General features: G+C 42.6%; 1 protein-coding gene across 3 annotated transcripts in view; it reads right to left on the bottom strand.

Moving 5' to 3' along the window:
* CRACD (capping protein inhibiting regulator of actin dynamics) overlaps positions 1-25,179 on the bottom strand; it is a 268,869-nt gene that overhangs the window by 44,807 nt on the left and 198,883 nt on the right. For all 3 annotated transcript variants that reach the window (XM_032334353.1, XM_032334354.1, XM_032334355.1), the window contains exon 4: positions 8,195-8,366. The gene's annotated coding sequence lies outside the window, so the exon portion shown is untranslated. The remainder of the gene's footprint in view (positions 1-8,194; positions 8,367-25,179) is intronic.

Genomic DNA, 25,179 nt, shown 5'->3' with positions numbered 1-25,179 from the left:
GGGTCCCTTGCATTCCTATATGAATTTTAGAACTGCTAGCCAGTTTTTGTAAAAAAGTCAATTGTGACTGTGATAGGAATTGCACTGAATCTGTACCTCACTGGGGGGTACTGCCATCTCAACAATATTAAGTTTTCCAGTCCATGAATGGGAATGTCTTTCCATCTATTTAGATCTTTTTAAATTCTCTCTATGATATTTTGTTATTTTCAGTGTAAAAATCTTGTGTTTCTTTTATTTTTTTAAGTTTATTTATTTTCTTTTTAGTGCTCTGTACACCCAACATGGGGCTCAAGCTAACACCCCTGAAATCAAGACTTGCCTGCTCTTCTGACTGAGCCAGCGGGCACCCCTTGTGTTTCTTTTATTTAATTTATTACTAAGTATTTTATTCCTTTTGATGCTATTGTAAATGAAACTGTTTTCCTAAATTCATTTTCAGATTGTTCATTGCTAGTGTACTGAAATACAAGTGATACACAAAAAAAATACAATCTTATATTCTGCAACCTTGTTCAACCTTGTTTTTTAGTCTAGTAGTTTTCTTGTGGATTCTTTAAGATTTTCTAGGTATAAGACCACAGTATCTGCAAATAGTTTTACTTCTTTTCTTTTTTTTTCTTTTTAAGATTTTCTCTTTATTTTGAGAGAGAGTGTGTGTGTGAACATGGGAAGGGGCCAAGGAAGAGAGAAAATTTCAAGCAGACTCTACAATGAGCACAGAGCCTAATGAGGGGCTTGATCCCATGACACTGAGATCATGACCTGAGCTGAAATTATGAGCTGAACACTTAATCAACTGAGCAACCAAGGTGTCCCTTGGTCCCTGTCTTTTATTGCCTAATTATCCTAGCTATAATCTACAGTACAATACTGAATGGACATCCTTTTCTTGTTCCTGATCCTTCTTTTACCATTGAGTATGATATCTGCTGTGAACTTTTTGTAGCTGTCCTTTTTTAAGTTAAAGAGGCTCCATGTTAGTCCATGTTTTGAGAGTTTTGATCATTTGTCAAATGCTTTTTCTGCATCTATTGAGATGATCATGTGGTCTATGCCCTTTATTTTATTAATATGGTCTACTGATTTTGTATGTTAAACTAACCTTGCTCTCTGGGGGTAAATCCTGCTTGATCATGGTATAGAATCCTTTTTATGTGCTACTGGGTTCAGTTTGGTAGGATTTTGTTGAGGTTTTTATGTCTATATTCATAAGGGATATTGGTCTGTAGTTTTCTTTTTCATGTGCTAATACCACATCCAGGTAAAAGGATCATGAAAGGAAAGTCCCCTCCTTTTCTATTTGCCTGTAGTTTTCTTTTTCATGTCCTAATACCACATCCAGGTAAAAGGATCATGAAAGGAAAGTCCCCTCCTTTTCTATTTGCCACATTCATCCTTACATGTAAAGTCTGCTCATGCCCATCAGCCATTCCAAGTCCTGTCCATCACTTGGAGCCAATCTGAGGCTTCTTCATTCCCAAACCCTTTCTTGACTGCTGCAGTCCCAGAGTGAACTCAGCCTCCCCGATGCCCCTTCAGTTCTGAATGTACTTACAGGTGGCATTTACTATAAGGAGCTAGAGCTGAAATGACGTAGTAAATGCTGGGTGTAGGAAAGAAACTAGAAGCAGGACAGGTGGAGTCCTAGTGATTAGCAGAGCCTCGGGAAGGCAGCTAAGGCAGGAAGACACCTGAGTCTTGTGACCCAGGACCAGAAGAACAACTAGGGCCATGTGACTAGCTTTCCAATAAGGCCACAGCCTCTTGAAAGGCAGAATAATGGATGGTTAAGAATGAACTCTTTACTGCTTAAATACTTGATTCAGCAGCTTATCAGCAAGTCATTCTCTAGACTTGGCTTTCTTACCTTTGAAATGGCAATAGTGTCATGAACAAGACAAGAATAGCCACTCTTACCACTTTTATTCAGCATGGTACTGTAATTAGACAGGAAAATTAGACAGGTAATTAGACAGGAAAAAGAAACAGAAGGCATTCAAATTGGAAAGGAAGGGGTGCCTGGGTGGCTCAGTGGGTTAAAGCCTCTGCCTTCGGCTCAGGTCATGATCCCAGGGTCCTGGGATCGAGCCCCACATCGGGCTCTCTGCTCAGCAGGGTGCCTGCTTCCTCCTCTCTCTCTCTCTCTGCCTACTTGTGATCTCTGTCTGTCAAGTAAAATAAATAAAATCTTTAAAAAAAAAATTGGAAAGGAAGAAGTAAAACTCTATTTGCGGACATAATTTTATATATGGAAAACCCTAAATAAGCCACAAAAAAACCTGTTAGAACTAATAAATGAATTCAGTAAAGTTTCAGGATACTAATCAATATATAAAAATCTGTTGCACAGGGGTGCCTAGGTGGCTCAGTGGGTTAAGCCTCTTCATGATCTCAGGGTCCTGGGATCAAGCCCCACATAGGGCTCTCTGCTTGGCGGGGAGCCTGTTTCCCCCCTCTCTCTGCCTGCCTCTCTGCCTACTTGTGATCTTTCTCTGTCAAATAAGTAAATAAAATCTTTTTTTAAAAATCTGTTGCATTTTTATACACTAACAATGAACTACTGGAAAGAGAATTAAGAGAACAATCCTATTTACAATTGCATTAAAAAAAAAGACACCCAGGAATACATTTTTTTTAAAGATTTATTTATCCATTTGAGATAGAGCACACAGAGGGAGAGGAAGAGGGAAAAGCGGGCTCCCCATTGAGCAGGGAGCCTGATATAGGGCTTGATCCCAGGACCCTGAGATCATGACCTGAGCAGAAGGCAGATGCCCAGTGACTGAGCCACCCATGCATGCACCTTTCCCCCAGGAATAAATTTAACCAAGGAGGTAAAAGATCTATACACTGAAAATAATAAGACATCGATAAAAGAAAGTGAAGAGGACACAAACATAATGATATTCTGTGCTCATGGATTGGAAGAATTGTTAAAATGTCCATACTACCCAAACCTACAGATTCAATGCAATCCCTATCAAAATTCCAATGGCATTTTTCAAAGAAATAGAACAAACATTCCTAAATGTTATATGGAACCACAAAATATCCCAAATAGCCCAAACAATCTTGAGAAACAAGAACAAAGTTGAAAGTATCACAACCCCTGATTTCAAATTACATTATAAAACCTCAGTAATCAAAACAGTATGGTATCAGCATAAAAACAGACATATGGATCAATGGTATAGCCCAGAAATAAATACCTACATAAATGGTCGATTAATTTACAACAAAGGAGGCAAGAATATACAATGGGAGAAGGATGGTCTCTTCAATAAATGGTGTAGGAAAAGCTGGACAGCCACATCCAAAAGAATGAAATTAGACTACTCTCTTATACCATGTACAAAGTAACTCAGAATGGATTAAAGACTTTAATGTAAGACCTGAAACCATAAAACTAGAAGAAAACACAGGCAGTAAGCTCACTGACAGCAGTCTTGGTGGTGATTTTTTAGTTCTGACTCCAAAGGTAAGCACAACAAAAGCAAAAATCAAGATGTGGGACTATATCAAACTAAAAAGCTCCTGCACAGCAAAGGTAACCATCAACAATATGAAAGAGCAGCCTACTAGCTGAGAGAACATATTTATAAATCATATATCCAAAAAGGGGTTAATATCCAAAATATATAAAGAACTCATATAACTCAATAACAAAAAAACAGTCTGATTAAAAAATGGGCAGAGGATCTGAACATGTTTCTGAAGAAGACATACAGGTGGGCATCAGGCACAGAAAAAGATGCTCACCAACACTAATCAGGGAAATGCAAATCAATACTACAATGAAGTATGAATGTTAGAATGGCCATCACCAAAAAGATAAGAAATAACAAGTGTTGGCAACCATGTGGAAAAAAGGGTAAAGCCTCATGCACTGTTGGTCAAAATATAAATTGGTGTAGCAACCACAGAAAACAGTATGGAGGTTCCTCAAAAATTTAAAAATAGAACTAACATGTGGTCCAGCAATTCCTCTACTGGTATTTATTTATTTTTTTAATTTCTAAAAAGGATTTTTTTTTTATTTATTTGAGAGAGAGAGAGAAAGGGAGAGTGAACATGAGTGGGGGGCAGAGGCAGAGGGAGAGGGAGAAGCAGACTCCACACTAAGCAGAGAGCCCAATGTGGGGCTCCATCCCAGGACCCTGGGATCAAGACCTGACCCGAAGGCAGATAGATGCTTAACCAACTGAACCACCCAGGCACCCCCGCAACGGGTATTTATCTGAAGAAAACAAAGACACTAATTTGAAAAGATATATGCAACCTTGTTCACTGCAGTATTATCTATATGAGCCAAGATATAGAAACAACCTAAATGTTCATCAATGAATGAATGAAGAGGATGTTACACACACACATACACACACACACACGAACACTATTCAGCCATAAGAATGAAATCTTGCCATTTGTGATAATGGACAGAACTTGAGGGTACTGCACTTAGTCAGAGAAAGACAAATACCATATGATCTCACTTATATGTGGCATCTAAAAACTGAAAGAAACAAACATGAAGAACAAAACTAATAAATACAGAAACACACTGATGGTTGCCAGAGGGGAGGGGTTGAAGGAAGGGTGAACTGGGTGAAGGGATACAAATTTCCAGCTATAAAATAGTCATGGGGATGTAACATACACCATGGTGACTATAGTTAATAATACTATTATTTGTATTGTACTGGATATATCATTCTATGTATTGCACATATTATTTGTATTATATATTTGAAAGATGCTAAGAGGATAAATCTTAAAATTTCTCATCACAAGAGAAAAATTTTTTTGTTAATTTTGTATGGTGACAGATGGTAACAAGACCTATTGTGGTGGTCATCTTACAGTAGATATAAATACTGAATCATTATGTTGTACACCTGAAACTAATATGGTATATATGTCCATTATACATCAATTTTCTTAATCTCAATTTTTGAGAGAAATGGGGATGATAAAGTCAATCGCAGAGCATGTGAACATTATGAGTCATCTATGCAAAACATGTTGCATTAAGTTCAATAAGTGGGAGCTTTAATATATGCCATTGGATATTCCCTGTGAAAAAAAGGTGTGTGGTTAAAGGAGTCTTGAAAATGTTCCGTACTACATCCCCCTTCTCAAGAGATTCCCAGGACACATCAGCATCGTAAAAGGACTGAAAAGTCTGATGTAAAAGACCCTATTTGTTTTGGCTAAGAATTTCCCAAACCTATTTGCCAAGCTGACCCTCTCCCTCTTTTTAAAATTAAGCACATTTTGGGAAAAACAATTTTCATTGTATTTAATAAATAAAGGAAGTCACATTAAATTGTTAAAAACTGAACATGTTTTACTATTTTGCTTTCCCCTCAGGCAGGTATAATTTAAAGGCAGCAGCCTAGGAGAAATCAAGGCTTCTAACCTAGAGAAAGAACAGTATGCTTTAAGAGACTGAAGAAAATGAGAAATTTCAGGCAGAAGGAGCAGATCAATAATGAGCTATTTTTGGCCATGGAGACATTTCCAGAATTACAGATTCTTAGAGTTTGACAGCATGTTAAAGTTCAGCTCCTTTGAATTCTCACCCAGTGCAGAATTTCCCCTTCATCAGTCCAAACCCCTGCTGGCACATACCCAGCCTCCCTAGTTTTAGACAGCTCCAGAATTTAGGAAATTCTCTCTCACCCTGGGCTGAAATTTGCCTCCTTGGAACCTCTACCCAAGACCATGCTAGCAGAATTTCAAGGTTTGTGTTTTAGTGAGAGCTGTCCATTTTGGAGAGAGCAAACAAAATGCACAGAAACTTTGTGAATCATTACACAATCTAAAATAACATGATTATTAATTGAGCAGTAAACTGAAATTAAAAATTGTTGGAAACATGTTAATTATACTTCAGTTAAAAAAAAAGAAGTGTTGGAAACAACATCTTTCATTTTCTCCATCTGTGAAGGGGACACATAATCAGAAATTCAGCTATAGAGTAAGCAAGGTAAGCAATGATATAGTAGTTACTTTGCAGGTGGAGTTACTTTGCAATTGTCAATTTCTGAGAAGAAAAGGGGAATGTATATTTTAAATGACTCCTGTTTTCATGTCTTTTTAATTTAAAAAATATTTAAAGAGACATTTTAAAAAACTCTTCACCCAAAGTTTATCCTTCCAGCCTCCTTTATTATAAAAAACAACTGTTAAATAGTTAAAATATAATGTATGTCTCATAAACAAGTTTATCAGCAAAAGCCAGTAATAAGAACAGGGGACTTTACCTCTGTTTGAACCAATATGGAATTCTAAGGCTTTGTCCAACTTAAAACCTAAGGAAAACTCCAAGGGGGTAGATGGAATAGAACTTAAATGGGAGGAGGAACACCCCCCCACCCCCACCCCACCCCCGCCCAGGATCCAGGCTCTTCTAAAAGTCCCAAATCACTCACTAAGAAATCAGGGACTTGGCAAAACCATAAAAAGGGCAGGCTGTGTTTTCATAGAACAGTCCTTCTAAAGGAGAACTTTCTAGACTCAACCTCACTTTGCATTAAACTACTAGTTGGTTACACTTTAACACTTACACCTCATTCTGACACTGTAAGGCAAAAAAGGTTCACACTCCTGTTTTACAGCTGAAGGAATGGAAGTAAAACCAAAACATTCATACTGAACAACACTCAAGCATAGATCAGCACATACTGCCTTTGTGACAAATGATGAGTTCAGTGCTAGCTGTGTTCTCCTTTCAGTGAAATAATTTCCTTCAGTTAAATGTGATAGTGTTTCTACTAAAGAGAATAGAAAACAAATACAGGCCTGTCGAATAAAAGAGTCAGTATTAGTTGGGACCTAAAAATGCTGTCACTCAGCATTGCCCTGCTTGCCTAGGACTTTTCTAAGTTGTGCTCAACTGTAGTGTCTATTAGAATTTACTCACTGACATACAACCCGGAGGATGTTTTTGTTCTGGTCTGTCTTTGAGTCACAGCAGAAATATCACAGCCCACATCATCCATTCCTTCCACGCGTATTAGGGCAATTGGTGCGGTGCCCAGCCCTCACGGGAAACAGATTTCCAGCACCTAGTGCGAGGTTGCATAAAACCTGGTCCCTGACTTCATGGAACGGGCAGTCAAATGAGAGAGACGGACAGGTAAATCAATAATTTCCATAGAAAGTGACAAGTCCTCAGCTGGAGCCAGGCGTGGGATGCTCGGGGACTGCCAGCAAGGGTAATGGAAGCAGCCGAGGCAGTGGGAAAAGGCTTCTCAGCGGAGCTGACATCGAAGCTGCCCGGAGCAGAGTTTAACCGTCTCTCACTCCGACTTCAATTCCCAGCACCCAGGTGAGAAAGGACCTGCTCACCCTGCTTTTCTAAGTTCCTGACGCTGTCATGGCCAGATTTCTGTGCCTGGGCCCTACGGAGGGAAGAGGGGGGAAAGGGGAAGATGAAGAAGGGAGGGAGGGGGAGAGGGAAAGAGAAATTGGAGGGGTGAGGAAGAAGGTGGGGGACAAGTGGAGAAACAGAGAAATCAAAGAGCAGGGGCGCCTGGGTGGCTCCGTTCACGAAGCATCCAGCTCTTGGTTTCCTCTCGGGGGTGATCCTGGGGTCGCTCGTGGGACGGAGCCCCCCGCGGGTGTCACAGCCCGCTGGACACTGCTTGCCATTCTGTCTCTCCCTCTCCCGCTGCCCCTTCCCCTGCTTACGCCCTCACGCTCATGCTCTCTCTCTCTCTCTCCCTCTCCTTCTCTCTCAAATAAATCAATCTTTAAAGAAAAGAAATAGAAAACAAAGAGCAGAAGTTAAAACTTCATGGCAGGTTCCAGAAGTTGCTCGAGACTGCCAGAGGTAGGAAGGGCGACCGCCCCGCGCCAGAGCAGTCCGAGCCCCGCGCGCACAGTCGAATCCCGACCACCCTCCCGCTGCGCCGAGCGCCCGCCGCGGGGCCGCAGTCTCCTTCTACCCACGGGAACTTCTGAGCCAAAAGCTCCCCCAGCCAGCGGGGTGCTGCCTCTCCCACGACTGAGGGCAGCAAAATGAAGGCGCAGATCCCTGTGCTCCCCCGGAAAAGGGGGCCCCCTCCACAGAGAAGGCACCAAGAGCCCCAAGTCTCCCGCCTTCCCAGAGACGCGGCACACCTGGGATTCGTTCCGACCTGGGACTCTGCCAAGGCCCTGGGGCGGGGAAAGCGTCCACTGTTACCTTAGGTTGTCTTCTAGGGTCTCCTCATCTGAAGAGAAGGTCCCATTGCTGACTCTCCGGGGAGAGCGACTCTTATCCCCTGCCGACGCCTCCTGGGACGACGAAGGGTCTTTCTTTTTCCTCCGGCCGAACCACCTCTTCAAAGGCTGGAATCTGCCTCCTTTCTTCTTGTCTGCGGATGACAAGACAAACACACGCTGCCGTTTGCCAGCGCTGTACCTGGGCGAGAGCAAACTACCCCGGAGCCGCCTCCGGCCACGGGAGCTGGGGCAAAGGGCGGCCGGCGGAGGGAAGGAGCGACCAAGCCCTGTGCCAGCAATGTCAGGGCCAGCCCCTGGCTGGGCACGGTCAGGCACAGACACGCCAACCGCCCCGTAAGTCTCCTGCCACCGCGCTCCTCGGAAGCACCTGGGGGGGGGGGGACACGGTGGGGTCCCGAGGTTCACGGTGGCCGCACAGCAGCCCCCGCCCGTGCCGCACAAGGGTGGCGTCTGCGTTAGCAAAGCAGATGACCAGCGCCCTTCTCCACAGAAGCGGAGAAAAAAACGTAAGTCAGACACTTTAAAAAAATGTATCTACCTTTATATATGTCACTTTCTATGTGTGTGTGTGTGTGTGTGTGTGTGTGTGTCTTCTCCTGAGGATCACCCTGTTTTAGCTTTTGCAAGATACAGAAGGTAACTGCTGACTCTTGGCATAAGCTTTGCCCTCAATTCCCTCCATCCCTATATATTTCCAGTTTCTTTCTCCTGCCTCCTTTCAAAATCTACTACAAAGAGCCCCCAGAGGGCTGCTATGAACGTCTTTCCATATATCTCTTCACTCGTCGGGACCCGGGCTCAGGGCCAGCGTCTCTGACGGACATCCTCGGTGACACCGTTTGCTGCCCCTTCCTCAGTCACAAATGCATCCACGTCACTTCGCTCCTACCTCAGGGAAGAAAGCGGGTACCATCCTGCACCGGAAGAAGCATCTTTTCAGATCCTTCCTTTTCTTTAAGAAGTCATTTACCCAGTGGTCAATCTTTCTTTCTTAATTAATTATAGATTTATTTATTCACTTATTTATTGGCGAGAGAGAGATAGCAAGAGAGCGCATGAATGAGGAAGCAGCCTTCCCATGAACAGAGAGCCCGATGTAGGGCTCGATCCCAGGACCCTGGGATCATGACCTGAGCCCAAGGCAGATGTTGAACCTGAGACACTCGGGCCCCAGCCCCACCTCCACTTTTTAAAAATCACTTAACACTTACTATGCACCACTGCTTTAAAAACTTTCCAATTATGAATCCGGTTCACAATGACCCTATGAGGTCGACATTGTTAACATTCCCATATTACAGATGAGGAGCCTGAGGCACAGAGAGAGAGACTGTCTTCTCTATGTTATGGGAAATGTATCTTTGAAGCTGGGGACAGGAGCTCTGAGGGAAAAGAAGAGAAGAAAGCTTGCGGAGTGTATGGAAAAGTACCTGCACAAAACACACACGTATGGGTCCCCATCTGCGTATCAGAACTCCCGGACCTCTGCCGGCCAGAGTCTACAGAAAATTCTGGGTATAAAAATACAGTTAAAAATGTGCAAGGTAACCATCTCATTATTTCTTGTGATCTTCAGTTCTGGCCTTTCTGAGTCAGAGTCTGAAGTGTGGAAGAAGTAGTTTAAACTACTTGGCCCTGGGCTGTGATGTAAGACACAAAGAAAGCAGACAGAACAGTGACCTGTCACAAAAAGACAACAGCCTGCTGTGGGATCCTCACTCTAGATGCAAACAGGCCTTCCAACTTCAGTGGTCCCTAAAACAACAATGGGCTCTATCACACTTCAGAGATAGGGGCACTTGGTCTATCAGATGCCTCCCACCCATAAGGCTTTGTGCTAAGGCATGCAGTCCTCAAACCAGACTTAAATTCTTTTCATTGCGTTTATTTTTATTTTTTTTAAAGATTTTATTTATTTACTTGACAAAGATTACAAGTAGGCAGAGAGGCAGAGAAAGAGAGAGATAGAGAGAGGGAAGCAGGCTCACCGCTGAGCGGAGAGCCCGATGTGGGGCTCGATCCCAGGACCCTGAGATCATGACCTGAGCCGAAGGCAGAGGTTTAACCCACTGAGCCACCCAGGCGCCCCTCATTGCGTTTATTTTTTAACAGACAGTACCATGCTGTCTTAAGGATCACGGCTTTGTAATATAGCCTGAACTCAGGCATTGTGATGCCCCCAGCTTGGTTTTCTTTTATAACATTCCTCTGGTGATTCGGAGTCATTTCTGGTTCCATCCAAATTTGATTATTTGTTCCAGCTCTGTGAAAAACGTCGGTGGTATTTTGGTAGGGATTGCACTGAATGTATAGAGTTTTCTGGGTAGCACAGATATTTTCACAATATTTATTCTTCCAATCCATGAGCATGGGATTTTTTCCATCCTTGTGGTGTCTTTCTCCATTTCTTTCATAAGTGTTCTGAAGTTTCTGGGTATAGGTCCTTCACCTCTTTGGTTGGGCTTATTCCTGGGTATCTTACAGTTTTTGGTGCAGTTGTAAATGGGATTGATTCCTTAATTTCTTTCTTTAGTCACATTGCTAGTGTATAGAAATGCAACTGATTTCTGTACATTGATTTTTTTTTAAAGATTTTATTTATTCATTTGACACAGAGAGATCACAAGTAGGCAGAGAGGCAGGCAGAGAGAGAGAGAGGAGGAAGCAGGCTCCCCGCGGAGCAGAGAACCCGATGCGGGACCCGATCCCAGGACCCTGAGATCATGACCTGAGCCGAAGGCAGCGGCTTAACCCACTGAGCCACCCAGGCGCCCTCTGTACATTGATTTTATATCCTGCCATGTTAGCCAAACTGCGGAAGGAACCGAAATGTCCTTCAGCAGATGGATAAAGAAGATTCGGTTGCTCTATACAATGGAATATTACTCAGCCATCAGAAAGGGTGAATACCTACCATTTACATCGATGTGGACGGAACTGGAGGGGATTATGCTAATGAAAAAGGTCAATCAGAGAAAGACAATTATCATATGGTTTCACTCATATGAGGAAATAAGAAATAGTGCAGAGGATCATAGGGGAAGGGAGAGAAAACTGAATGGGAAGAAATCAGAGAGGGAGACAAACCATGAGAGACCCTTGACCCTGGGAAACAAGCTCAGGAGGGGTAGTGGGTGGGCGGTGGGGCAGCTGTGTGATGGGCATTAAGGAGGGCACATGATGTGATGAGACTAGCTGTTACATGCAACTGACAAATTACTGAGCACTACATCTGAAACTAATGATGTACTTACTATATGTTCGCAAATTGAATTTAAATAAAAAAATAAAAGACAGGAAGTGTGTGCAATATAGCTGAAATCATAATACTTAAAAATGGTGAAAACAAACGAAACAGATTGGAGGGTTTGATTTCAGAATGCTTATATGTTTTCAGTAGTTATGTATTTGGGAATATAAGCCAGAGATTTCCATGACACCTATTTCTGGTTCCCATCAATGGATAACTTTAAAAAATTATAATCCGTAGTCTTTGAAGACCATCAAAGAACATCAGGGCAGTGTTAAAAGAGCTGATCTCATAAAAAGGAATCAATTAAAATTTTTAAATTAAAAAAATTCTCTAAGATACTACAGGTATCATTATATAACTGGTCTTTGGCACTAATGAAATAAATGAATATTTTCTCTATGACTGTCCAAAACTCAAAATATGTAACTGATACCTGGTTTCTAGATTTGGCAGCATTATTATAAATGGTGAAACAGTAATTTTACATTTCACTTATTTAGGAGGTGAAACTCTTCCTTTTTCCATTTATATTGATTGCTTTTTTCCCACTGCAGAAATATCTAATCCCTAATTCTCTAATCAGAGATATTCTAAAAGGCCATAGCAAAATTCTAAATGTATCAGTTATGACATCATTATCCTTGGTCTGGGCCCACACATCTAGCTTTTAAGCTAAGCAGAGAATTTTAGATTACATCAGAATTTATGGATAGGGAAAAAAAAAAATCACTTGCTCTGAAGTCAAGGGGATTTGGTGGTATTCAGTTGAGCTGGAACCAAGGGAGTTAACTCTAATTAAAGATAATTATGGGGTGCTTGGGTGGCTCAGGCGGTTAAGCATCTGCCTTTTAAAAAAAAAAATTTAAAAAATAAAGATAAATTACAGTTTTTTACACTAGTGATAAGTTACATGTGTATTTCTGTATGGTCAGGGGGCTGATATGGTTATTTGTATTGCTTCAGTGTCCAGAATGGTGGCAGCCACCATATAACATTGGTCTGCACTGGTCATATTGTTGGGGAAGACAGAAAGTGAACAGAACTTGGAAGGAGCTGAATACGACGTTAAGGAAGGGATAAAGACAGCCTTGGGAGGACCCCAGGATATGCAAGACTTAGCTGAGAGAACTTGACAGGTTTTACACAAGCCCACAATGGCCTCCCTCGGGATCCATCTGTAGAGCTGGCCCCATTCCAGGGCTGCTAGTGAACCAGGCACTCTGGCACTTTGTCCCACACACTTGGTGTGGAGGCAATCACTTGGCACGAGTACACATACATTATCTGGGAAGACGTGTCAAAGTCCAAATGTCAATGCACTTTTCAAGAATTACTTGGAAAAGGCCATTTAGGCAATGCCTTATTTATTATGGGAAAGGTAGAAGAACAGTAAAACCTACCTCAACTATCCTCCAAAAAAACCAAACCGTCTTGCCACAAGAAAAAGAGATTCTAGGCCTAAGAACACCAGTTTCTCTTTGGATGAGAAGTCAGAATGCAGAAGCTTACAGGTACACTCCAAAGTCTTAGTATTTGGTCATACCTGAGTTATAAAAAATAAATTTCCCCTCCTCATTTCCAAAATACATTTCCTGTCAGAAATATCTTTACATCTGAAATAAAATTTTAAAAAGTTTGTTTTTATTATTATTTTATTATTGATTGGGACAACTAATTAATTTTCCAGGATTAATTTTATGAAAAGGCTCAGTAATTACGTTTAGGCCCACCTTACATTCCGAGAGCAAACCATAAGGAAACAACGTTAATAGGAAATGAAATTTTATAAATCAGAGAGGGAGTCAGATTTACTTGGTTCCAGTTTTACTCTCAAAGTTTGGTATAACATCTCTCACATCAAAAAAGCAAGTAGCTAAATTTTGTGAAACATTTCCAATTCTATGGCACAACTATCATATGAAAACCTGAGCATGGGTCTACAAACATCCATTAGATACACTATTTTTTTTTAAAGATTTTATTTATTTATTTGACAGGCAGAGATCACAAGTAGGCAGAGAGGCAGGCAGAGAGAGAGGAAGAAGCAGGCTCCCTGCTGAGCAGAGAGCCCGATGTGGGGCTCGATCCCAGGACCCTGGGATCATGACCTGAGCTGAAGGCAGTGGCTTTAACCCACTGAGCCACCCAGGCGCCCCCTAGATAAACTATTTTATGATCAGTTTTTGACTGGGGGGGCGTGCTGTGTCTCCACAGAATCAACTGGATTGAGTGCACGGTCATCACTGGCAGCCATCTTCTTCATAGGTGACACCAACACTTACGGTGAATATTTTTGTGTGGGTGGGGCCTAAAAGATCAAAGCAGTTTGAACAACATGGTAAAGCAGAACACTTCTGCAACACCAATGTGAACTATTCTAAAATACAACTGCCATATATTAGAAGTATATATAGTTTAGCAAAGTCTTCTCCAACATTAGTGTATTTAAGATGGCATTTTAGAGTTTTATAACACAAATCTACTTTTATTGGGTGGTTGGGACATTGAGGGTAAAGGCAAGGGAGAAGGAAGAAAGGTTATTCCTACTAAATTTGTTTTTACTGGCTGCAGCTCTAGTTAGGGGTTAAGTGTGTGGGCCCCAGAGGTCCGAATCTGGATCCCATCTCTTACTAGCCATGAGACATCTGCCTACCAGCCTCTCTGGAAATTTACCATCTTAAGTTTTAAGGCTGAATTTATAGCAGAACAGGCAGTGGGTGTTATATCTTCTTAATATTTCAGCAATTTTCTGTTGCAGTTTTTCACATGAAAGAATCCATATACACACACAGATTGCTTCAGAGGTCACAGTGATTTTCATTCTTTAAGTACTGAATTGAATTAATTTATTTTCATCATCTGATAATCACTTTAGGGATTTTTTTTTCATTTAAAAGAGTGCGCATTATCCATTATTTCATGGATATAATTACATGCCATTTGATGGCTGCATCATCATAATTGCTAGTTTATAGAGAAGATCCCAAAAATTAGAAATCACTGCTTAAGTCAAGCAAATCTGATTCATTTTCCATTTGTCATAAGGATGCAATTCTTACATTTTCATTTCATTTCTAAACCTAACATAATAAATGTGTACAATTTATCTGCATTGGATTCATATGGTATGTTTCCAAATGAGAAACAGAATTTCCCTATTATAGTTCATTTTAAGCATCACAAATGTTTTGGGTCTGGGGTTTCTCAGAACGTGCTCTATGGTTGGTACCAGGTTCTTATTCAAAGGCCAGTATGTTTGAGATTCCAGGTAAAATAAATTTCAGTATGTTTCTTCACTATGAGACCTTTCAGAGTCTCAATATGCTGGTTTCATTATCGCTTTCCAAAAGAGCGGTTCTGAATATGCGGTGCTTCCCAGGATTGACTTTCTGGTATCTGTCATGACTAGTGTTCCTCTGAACAGACCCTGGGAATCTCTGGTCTTCATTACTTCTTTCAAAAATCTTTTTTTAATTTACTTTAATTTTAAAGTCACCCCCACACCCAACATGGCACTTGAACTTCCAACCTGAGATCAAGAGTTGCCTGCTCTACTGTCTGAGCCAGCCAGGCACCCCCTCTTTCAGAAATCTTTTATTTTCTTTAGGTAACATATATTTCATATATTTCGTATACACACCTCCCCTGCAATCCAGAGCACAGTGCTCAGTAAACTCGAGTGAGTTGACTGAAGCATTTTGGTTAAATAAACCTAATGTTTACGACGGATTTCAAGCATGTATGTGAACAGCATTTATTACGACACGGTATACAGCAACTGTCTGAATCATGTAATTAAATTTCAAGGTAATTTCACAACATTTTTCCTAGGTCTGGAACATCAGAATACTTTTTTCTTTTGTTTTAAAGGTTTTATTTATTTATTTATTTATTTGACAGACAGAGATCACAAGTAGGCAGAGAGGCAGGCAGAGAGAGAGGAGGAAGCAGGCTCCCCGCTGAGCAGAGAGCCTGATGCGGGGCTCGATCCCAGGACCCTGAGACCATGACCCAAGCTGAAGGCAGAGGCTTTAACTCACTGAGCTACCCAGGCGCCCCCAGAATACTTTTGAGAAGAAACTGTTTGGTTAAAAATGATTACTAGAGGGGCACCTGGGCGGTTCACTCAGTTAAGCATCTGACTCTTGATTTTGGCCAGGGTCATGATCTTAGGGTTCTAAGATTGTGCCTTGCATTGGGCTCCCGTGCAGGGCGTGGATATTGCTTAAGATTCTCTGTCTCTTCCTCTCTTAGGGGAAAAAAAAAGATTACTAGAAGTACGGTGATCCACAGGCACTCGGTGGCTATCATATTTTTACTGCATCCAGTAATCCCAATACATTTTACCGAAGGAGTTGGCAACGTGTCAGGAAGGTCGCACGTCCGGTGCCATGTCATGGAAAGACGAAAGACTGAGATTCCGCTGCCAGAGAGGCGGGAAGGGGTATTACAGTGGCTGTCAAGTTACGTGAGGGAGGAAGGAAGTGTCTCCTTTTCTGGGGAAGCACAGAGGGAGGTAGCTATTTGCCTTGTGTTGATTCGGAAAATGAAGAGACAGGATCAATAAGACTCTTTTAGAAGAGGGCAGAGGTTTCTGGAACAGACGGTGAGAGGCCCAGGGCTGCTGGTGACTGGCATTCACAAGTCAGGGGCAGGGAGTGTGGTGACCAGCCCAAACCAGGGAACACCAGGGCCTGCACACACTCATGTGGACGGGCTAGGGCATATGTTTGATACCTCTGAGGCAGGCCTGAAGTTTGGATTTGCTGTTTCCTCAGACAGAAATATCATCTTCTTCCTTCTCAACCTGATGAACTTCTATTCATTCTTCAAGACCTGTGCCCTTGAAGATTTTCCCAAGTCACCGAGCCCAACAATAACTGACCACACCTGCCTCTGGCTTGCGTGTGCTTTGCTCACACTTCTGTGCCACACCATCTGTTATGAACTGACCTGCTGAACTGTGTCCTCTCAAAATTCATATGTTAAAGTCCTAACATCAGGTACCTCAGAATATGACTGTTTTTGGAGACAGAGTCTTTAAAGAGGTAATTAAGGTACAATGAGGTCATTACATGGGCTGTGTTCCAATATGACAGGTGTCCTTATAAAAAGAGATTAGATTATAAAAACAGGACCATGGGAGGACACAAGGAGAAGATGGCTATTTACAAGCCAAGGAAAGAAACCTCAACACCAACAAAACCTTGATCTTAGACTGCTAGCCCCCAGAATCATGAGCCAATAAAGCGTGGAGTTTAAGTCTCCCATTCTGTAGTGCTTTGTTATGCAGTCTTCGCACATTACAGTGTGATAGTAAAGCGGTCACTTTGGATCTTCTGTGTCTCTGTGGTTTCACACCTTTACTCACGTACTCCTACCTGGATGGAATACCTTTCTGCCTTTACCCAGAGAACTCCTAACTGTTCCCCCCAAATACATTCCAGGTGTCAAGATCCCTGGAAAGATGTCCTTTAACACTCTGGCCTGAGAGAATGACTCCATCCTCTGTTCATCTGAGCAGACGTCTACTCCAATACCACAGAGCAGGCTACAGCTCCCAGACTGCAAGGTCCCTGGGTACAGGGGCTGCGCCTTCTTCCTCCTATCCCTACGGCACCCACCATGATGCCTGCACTCAGTAATACGCATCCACTGGTCCCTATCCCTTCAGGGCATGTGTATCTTAGAAATCAGAACTTTTCAGATTATGTACATAAAGGTGTATTTGAACCCCAGTGAGGTCTGTGACAGCATTTTATCATCAAATGCAGGATTTCTGAAAAAACATCTATATTCACCTTAAGTTTTGCTAATAAATAAACCTGTACCAAACTTCTAAAGAATTTTTGAGATTTTGAAAATACAGATAAAGGATGGTGATGTCTTTATGGAGTACAGTCGCTCCTGTAATCACACTTGTTTTGACAATGCAAGCGTGTCCCAGGGTGATGGATCTACGCTATCTCATCCATAAGAAACATGTGGCGAATGCAGAATAGTGCACCCAGTCGAAGGGAGGTTATGTAGCAAAATGCACACAGACACAAGTACCTCAAATATCTACCAGTCACCCCAGACCACCACCGCCTATGTTCGAAGACACACTCGCTCATTAACACAGGTGGTACCGCAGCCTTCTGTCCAATTTCGGATAACCTGCCTTCCCCTATCTCCCGAGAGCTCACAAGTCACAGCCCTTCCAATGGACGGGTCCGCAAGCAAACTTCGGGTCTTTTTTGAGGCTTTGTCCTATTTACTGTAGTACTTACGTATTTCATTACCACTTAATATGTGGAAACCTGCTACTATTTTTTATTAAGGTCCTATTCTTTTAAAATATGTCATTGATCATTTTCTCATGTGTTAATACACCATTTTCCCCATTAGACTTGGTTTTCATCTTATGATTTTACACAGCATGTTGATTTGGGGCAGTGTATAGGTGATATTATAGCAGTCCTGAATGTAAATACCTATACAAAACCTACTGAATTATGTCTGTACTTAACCCAGGTCTAGGCAGGGACCTATGAATTAAAATCACAATGACCTGGCAGGTTTCTTGAGCCTGCTATTTCTCAAAGCCACATCAGTTTTTCAACTTTCTGTTTTTCCCACTGATCTGTCTCAAAACCTCCTTTGACATGTCTTACAACAATTCACAAGCAACACCAAATAATATTTAGAAATAGTAACAGAGGCAGACATGATTGCTAATGTGAAGCCTCAGTGTCTGGCCACATTTCTCCCACATGCTAGAAGATGTGTGGGTGCTACTTCTTTTGACTGCCAGATTATGCCACTTGAGTTTCAGAGAGTGCTGTGAGTAAAAAAATCAGGCTGACTTTGAGTGGGAAATATTGGCAGGGAGAGCCGCCTGCTACCTTACCCTGCAGATTTAGTGCAGTAGGACAAAAGCTTTAGGGACATCAGAGGCTATATTGATCAGGATTTTTTTTTTTTGAAGATTTTATTTATTTATTTATTTGACAGACAGAGATCACAAGTAGGCAGAGAGGCAGGCAGAGAGAGAGAGGAGGAAGCAGGCTCCCTGCTGAGCAGAGAGGCCGACACGGGGCTCAATCCCAGGACCCTGGGATCATGACCTGAGCCGAAGGCAGAGGCTTTAGCCCACTGAGCCACCCAGGCGCCCCATTGATCAGGATTTAATTAGAGAAACAGAATCAGTAGGAGATAGAGGCAGAAATGTGTGTGTGTGTGTGTGTGTGTGTGTGTGCGTGTAAGATGTAGTAAAGGATTTACTGCAAGGAATTGGCTTACACCAGGCAGTGGCTGACTAAGTAAGTCTGAAATGCACAGGGCAAGTCCTCAGGAAGGGCAGGCGAGAATTCATGAGCACAGATTGAAGATGCTGTTCACAGATGGAATTTCTTCTCTCAGGGAAGCCTTAGTCCTATTTTTAAGGGGCCTGTCTTTCTGTCTATCTGTCTGTTGAGAGGGAGAGAAAGAATCCCAAGCAGACTCCACGGCCAGTGCAGAGCCCAATGCAGGATTCAATTTCATGACCTGAGAATACAACCTGAGCTGAAATCAAGAGTCAGACACGTAACTGACTGAGCCACCCAGGCACCCCAAGTCCTTTTAATTTACTGATTCAGGCCCACTCAGATTATCTTGAATAATCTCCCCTACTTAAAGTCAATGAATTATGGATTTTCATTACATCTACAAAGTACCTTCACAGCAACAGTTCAATTAAGCAATATTTTTGTTTGATTAAATACCTAGGGATTATGGCCTAGCCAAGCCAATCCCACATCAAAATGATCATCATGCCCCAGGCCACAAGGGTGGCTCAGCTGGTTAAGTGTCTGATTCTTGATTTCAGCTCAGGTCACGATCTCAGAGTCGTGAGATGGACCCTGCATCGGGCTCGGCACTCTGAGGGAGTCTGCTTGAGATTTCTCTTCCTCTCCCTCTGCCACTCCCCCTGTTCATGGATGTACTTTCTAAACAAATAAATAAAATCTTTAAAAAAATTATCATCACACCCCACCCTATGTCAACCTGGCACCCATATACATCTCCTTTAACCATATTTAATCTCCAAATAAAGTCAGTAACAAAGTCATCCTTCCACTACCATGATACAGATAGCTCACATACATTTGAAAACACACAAACCTGCTCCAGAAGAGGATGTTTAGTTCTTGAGTAATTGTCACACTTCTCCTATAACTTACATACTGAGGTCTAATGCTATTATTAATACATCTTACGTTAAAGGATAAGGAGAGGGAAAAAAAATATTTGGTTGGTATATATACAACCATATTCATAACAAAATAAGGAAGAAATACCCATAACTATGAGTCCTTGTTTTAGCAACTGGCCACGTGGTCATAGCTTTCGTTACATGTAGATGTATATTTACATGAACACGTTTATGTAATCTTCCTATGTAATCTTTGTAGCCATCTCGTGTCACTACCTATTCCACATCCTTTTGTCCTTGGCAAGGAACTCAGCTGGCTACGGTTCTTTGCCTGGGAAGGTGACACAAACCTACATTCCTTCAAACATGGGCCATTAGCTGTCCTGAACTGGATTGCTGAAGTTTTCAATTACTCCACAGGACCCAGAGGTACTAGAAGATGCCATGAAAGACCTCCTATATTCCAGACATACTCTTCCTTACCTCTATTGTACAGTAGCAGCACAATTTTCCCTTGGTAGTCAGGATCAATCACTCTGGCCAGTACAGTTACCCCCTTCTTCATCGAGTCACTGAGAGGCATGAGGGAGTCCCAGAGGCCGGGTGACAGTCTCAGTTACTGGTTCAATGGACTCACCGTTGTGTTCCCCTGTGGAAGCACTCCTCCTCCCACTGCAACTAAGAACGCTAGACAAGCAGAACCTAAGGTCAAGGGGATGGCAAGTGAAAATTTTCCTAGCGGGTTACCAGGAGTAATAGTGGAACATTTCTATTTCTAGCCCTTTATTCCTAGACCCATGGAGCCCAGCTGTGAGAGAAACAGTCTCGGCCCGAGTGTTGCCCCTAGCTGCCACCGCAGCTGAGACTTCTAAAGCCCATCCCACCGTTCCATCAAGCCAGCCGCTTCAGAATGATGGGAACATGGTGAGACCAGTGAATTCCACGAACATAGGCCTATCAAGTTCCTTGCTCAGAAGGGATGTCTGGGTCAAGTACCATTATAGCAGGTAAGTCCACAGATGACAGTTTTGGCAGAAGCACTGTGTGCAAAAAAGGAAAATCCATGTCCAGAGTTAAGAGTCTGTTCTAGTAAGAACAAAGTGCTCCTCCTTCCATGATAGAAGTGGCCCAATGTAATGAATCTGTAGGTCGTAACTGTTTATCCCAGGGCATGGTGCCGTACTGGGGACTCAGTGCAGGTCTCTGTTGGTCTTGACCGGTGGAAGTCAGTGTTGCTGAGCTCACGTATAACTTCCATCCCTGCCACTATTGCATTTACAGGCTCAGTGACAAGCAGATGGGGAAAGGGGCTGACAGGTACCCACAAAATGTGTTGTCCTATGCACCTGGTTATCAAAATCCTCCTGAGGTCATCCTTTAGTTAGCGTTTACATGGGACATGACTATCCTGCAATCCTTTGCTCATTCAGAGAGGTCTACCCACCTCTTTGTCACCGATTTTCCAGTCATAATCCTTCCAAGTCTCTGACCATCTAAACCACTGGCTACTTATTACCTATGGACTGTAATAGACTTGTACCTCTGGCCATTCTTCCTTATAAGCAAAACAAACAATCAGAAGTACTGACTGAAGTTCTGTCCACTGGGAGGAGTCCCCTTCACCACTGTCCTTTGGGGCTATCTCGGAATGGGGCTGCAGTAGGACAGCTTTTGAGTGGAGCCTTAGTATTATGCAAAATATCCATAATCCAGAACTAAGTTTTCTCTTCTTCAGTTAGCTGGTCGTAGGGATCGCCCCATGAGGCCATAGGAAAGGGATGAGAGAGAAGGCAGTTTAGCAGGAATGGGGACCATGGGTCATCAGGCCACTTCTTCCTATAACTTTGTGCTTTATGGGCCTGCTTGAACCTGATCTTGCATATTCTACTTCCTTTTGATAATGGAATACTGTGCACACCCAGCCTTATGGCTTGGTGGGTCAGACAACACCCAGAGGGGCAGCTCAGGTCACATGGTAATTTGGTGGTGCGTGATGAAGTGTTCAGCGGCTATTAAGCCAAAAGCTGTCTACCCTTAGCAAGCCAAAAGCCGTTTCTCAAAAGACACGGAGTCATCTGCAGAGGATAGTAGGGTTTTGTCCCCAGATCCCGAGTGCTCGCTGTGATTCCTAGAGAGCCTGCCAAAGGCTCTACACAGTCTCCCTCTCAGTCAATGACACTCAGGCACTGCCGGACCTACTGGACCTGCTGCACCAAATGGCGGAGCAGCTGGCATGGCAGCCCAGGCCCATTACAGAACCTTCTCTTGTTCTGGGCATTACTCAGAGTTAGCAGAGTTTGGTCACTCAGTAAATGGCCACACACAGAAGAGAAACATGCTGCCTCCCAAAACCAGAGACCTCCTAGGTGTTGTGCCTCTTTCTGGTGGCAGAACGGGCCAGATGCAATGACTCACCTTTGACCTTAGGAGAGATATCACGACATGCTCCAGACCACTAGACCTCGAGAAACTTTGCTTATGTGAAAGGCCCCTGAACTTCAGTGCAATTTATTCCCCATTCTCCGGCATGAAAGGGGCTTACTTTCATGCCTAGAGTAACCAAACTATTCTAGTACTCTAGTAGCTCCCTCCTGCTCACCAGATCCCAGCACCATGCTTACACGTCTTCAGCCTCTCTGACATTCTTACGTGTCAGTGATTTCTGTGAAAAACAAGCTGATTTTTAAAAGATGCAGTATCTTGGTTTGGTACTTTTGTACTAGTAACGATGTCAAAATCTGTGTGTCTTTACATCAATACCTTCATTAAATTGAGAGCCGGGTGGCACTCATAAACCAGAAATAAGCCCTAAAGAATGTAATGTTTGTTGAGGACTGTTGAGTAGAGGACATTTAGGAACTTGGGTGGTTGTGACTGGCTTAACTGTGAATGAGTTCAGTGGTTAGATAGCTGGAAATCGTGACAAAAACTATAGTAATTACTGATACAACCCAGACTCAATAAAGGTTAATGAAATAGTTATTTAGTTACAGATGACAGAATGATTTGATTCACTAATATATTTTTTTTTAAACCTAAGGGCAGGTACAATCTCAGTTCCTGCTAGATAGTGTTTGGGGTTGAATTCTCAAACCATGCCTGAATATGTAAAAGTTCTTAGAAATAAAGGACAGAAGTCACTAGTTCTACTATGTGAGCAACAGTTCTTAATAACTTAGCCAAAATTCCTGCTGTGGCACCAGTGGCAAGTGGACCAAGGTCAAAGTGACGCTAACCTGTCGTAGACCCACCAGGCAAAGTGCTTATTGCTTGCGTGGATGAACTATGAAAAACAGACCTCAGGGACAGCAGAACGAAACCATGAGTGTTCAGATGGTCTAAGAAACAAATAAGAACCCACCTGGTCCTCTGTGCCTATCTGTAGATAGAGCTGCCTTGTTATCATTTCTGAAAACAGAAAAAAAAGTTGTTTTAAAAGAAAAAAAAAAATCTAGTCATCTCAGTGTTCCAGTCTGTGTCAGCAGTCCTGTCGGGCTGTTCTTCCTTGGTCTGAAACCCATTCTCTTGTGCTAATATTAAGTTTATTTTGCTCCTTATTCTGTTCTCATTGGCAGCACTAGGCAGGGACAACACAGTTCTTTGAGAATCACTGTCCTCCCCCAAGATTTCTCATTCTTAGACTAACTCTTGGACAACAACCCAGACAGGTAACAGACTCACTCTGGCATTGCCCTATTCTAGGGAGGGAGGAAAAAACAGCAACAACAACACAGCAAAAAAAAACCCACTACCAGTTTTGTAGAACCTTTCCATTAATTCATACGCCAGACATTGGTGAAATAAATGGTGATCCAATTTGGAGATGGCAAGGGTCCATGATTTAAATTTTCACTCTTGGATGTGATATCTCTGACTAGTAACCACTGGGTCTGTGTGATGTGGGAGGAGGGGAGAAAACCAAAGCTGTCCTTTGTCCTTTCCTGGTTGGGAATCACTTTTGTGAGGTAATCTACATTCTGTAGTGACGGTGTCCTAGAAATGCTAATGTTTGCCATACAACTCACTGTCCGAAGTGAGACGCTTCAGGGAGTCACAGGAGCTCCACAACTAACATCAGGAAACCTGCAAAGGTCGCTCCCAAACCACAAAGATTGTGGCCTGAATTTTGTTATCTAACTGCGGCCCCTCTGGGCAAATATTGCTGCTTGTCTGCCCATTTTAGCATCACCAAGTCCGACTAGTGGCTAACACTATTGACATTTTTGTTCACTGTTTCTTACCAGAGGACAAACGGTCTTCACTTCAAGAGGTTGTGTGAATATGGTGAAGTGAGCCTCAGAGTCTTGAAGATGTGGGCTTATTTAGTCACCTCTGCTATATACTAGCTTCCTGAAACCACAGCTTCCACATCTATAAAATGAGGTGACTAAACCATATGCTAGCTAAGGTCCCCTCCCCCACCCACCACCATTCTAAAATTCCATGAACTCTTTCCTTAAAAAGTAAGGCAAGCTCATAAAATTTGTAAATCTTTTCATAAGCTACCTATTAATTATGTTTTTTCTAATTCTGGTTTGTCCCTAAACAATGCTAGTTTTGTTAACACCGTGTCTATTTAGCAAAATGAAGGACGTCTTGGGCTTGGGAGAGGCAATAACGTAGTCTACAAGTTGGTTAAAAGAGGACCAAATCATTCCTTCTGTTTGTGTCAGGATCCAGGTCCCTATTGCTAGGAATGACAATGGTGATGGAGAAGAAACCAAGAAACCAAGAAAACCTCCATCACGCCATTGCCATCCTGAGGTCTGACTCAGTCAAGTTTTCTAAGAAAAGTGACCCATGTGTGAGCCTCAGATCAGAACAGAATGCCTGTCTGATTTTCTTGGTGTCTTACATATTCAGGAATGTATGCCCTCCCTGGACTCTCACCTCACCTAATATACCCTACAACTTTATATGCTGTCTATTAAACTCCGCCCATCTATGGCAAAGCCATACTATCGTGTCCAGCACAAGTCAGTGCTGTCTCTGCGAGGGCCCTGTTTCCACTGTGTACAGTGCAGAGCCCAGACCATGACTGATGAACAAATAGTTACCATAGACCTCCTGTGTACAGAGCACTGAACCAGCCCTGGCACAGCACAGGAACTCTTGGGTTCCTGACACCTGCTAGTACTCAAAATTTAGGAGAGTAAGTTGCTTTTCAAAATTCACAAAGTTTTCAAGATTCTGGCTCCTATGAGAAAAAGCTGGAATCTGACTAGGAGAAAAACCATGGAGCAGCTAATGAGGCTCTCTCTACCCGAAGGTCCAAAGGGTCTAGTCGTAGTGTCTGGGTCAAGAAGGTGGTATGTGTTTTCCCTTGAGGCATGGGAAGCCCAATGAGGTTTGGACTAAGGGGAATCCTCAGGCTAGTGTCTTTCAAATAACGGGTGACAGCCTATTCAGCAGACCCTCCAGTCAATGCAGTGGGCCATGACAAGGGTTCTTTAAGACTAAGCAGAAAAGAAGAGAATAATGTGGAATACAAAATGGGAGTGAGCTTGAGTTC

This window comes from Mustela erminea, chromosome 2 (assembly GCF_009829155.1).
Source record: "Mustela erminea isolate mMusErm1 chromosome 2, mMusErm1.Pri, whole genome shotgun sequence".
In the NCBI taxonomy this organism is placed as follows: Eukaryota; Metazoa; Chordata; class Mammalia; order Carnivora; family Mustelidae; genus Mustela; species Mustela erminea.
Note: the sequence above shows the minus strand (reverse complement) of the source record. Positions and strands in the feature narration are given on the sequence as shown.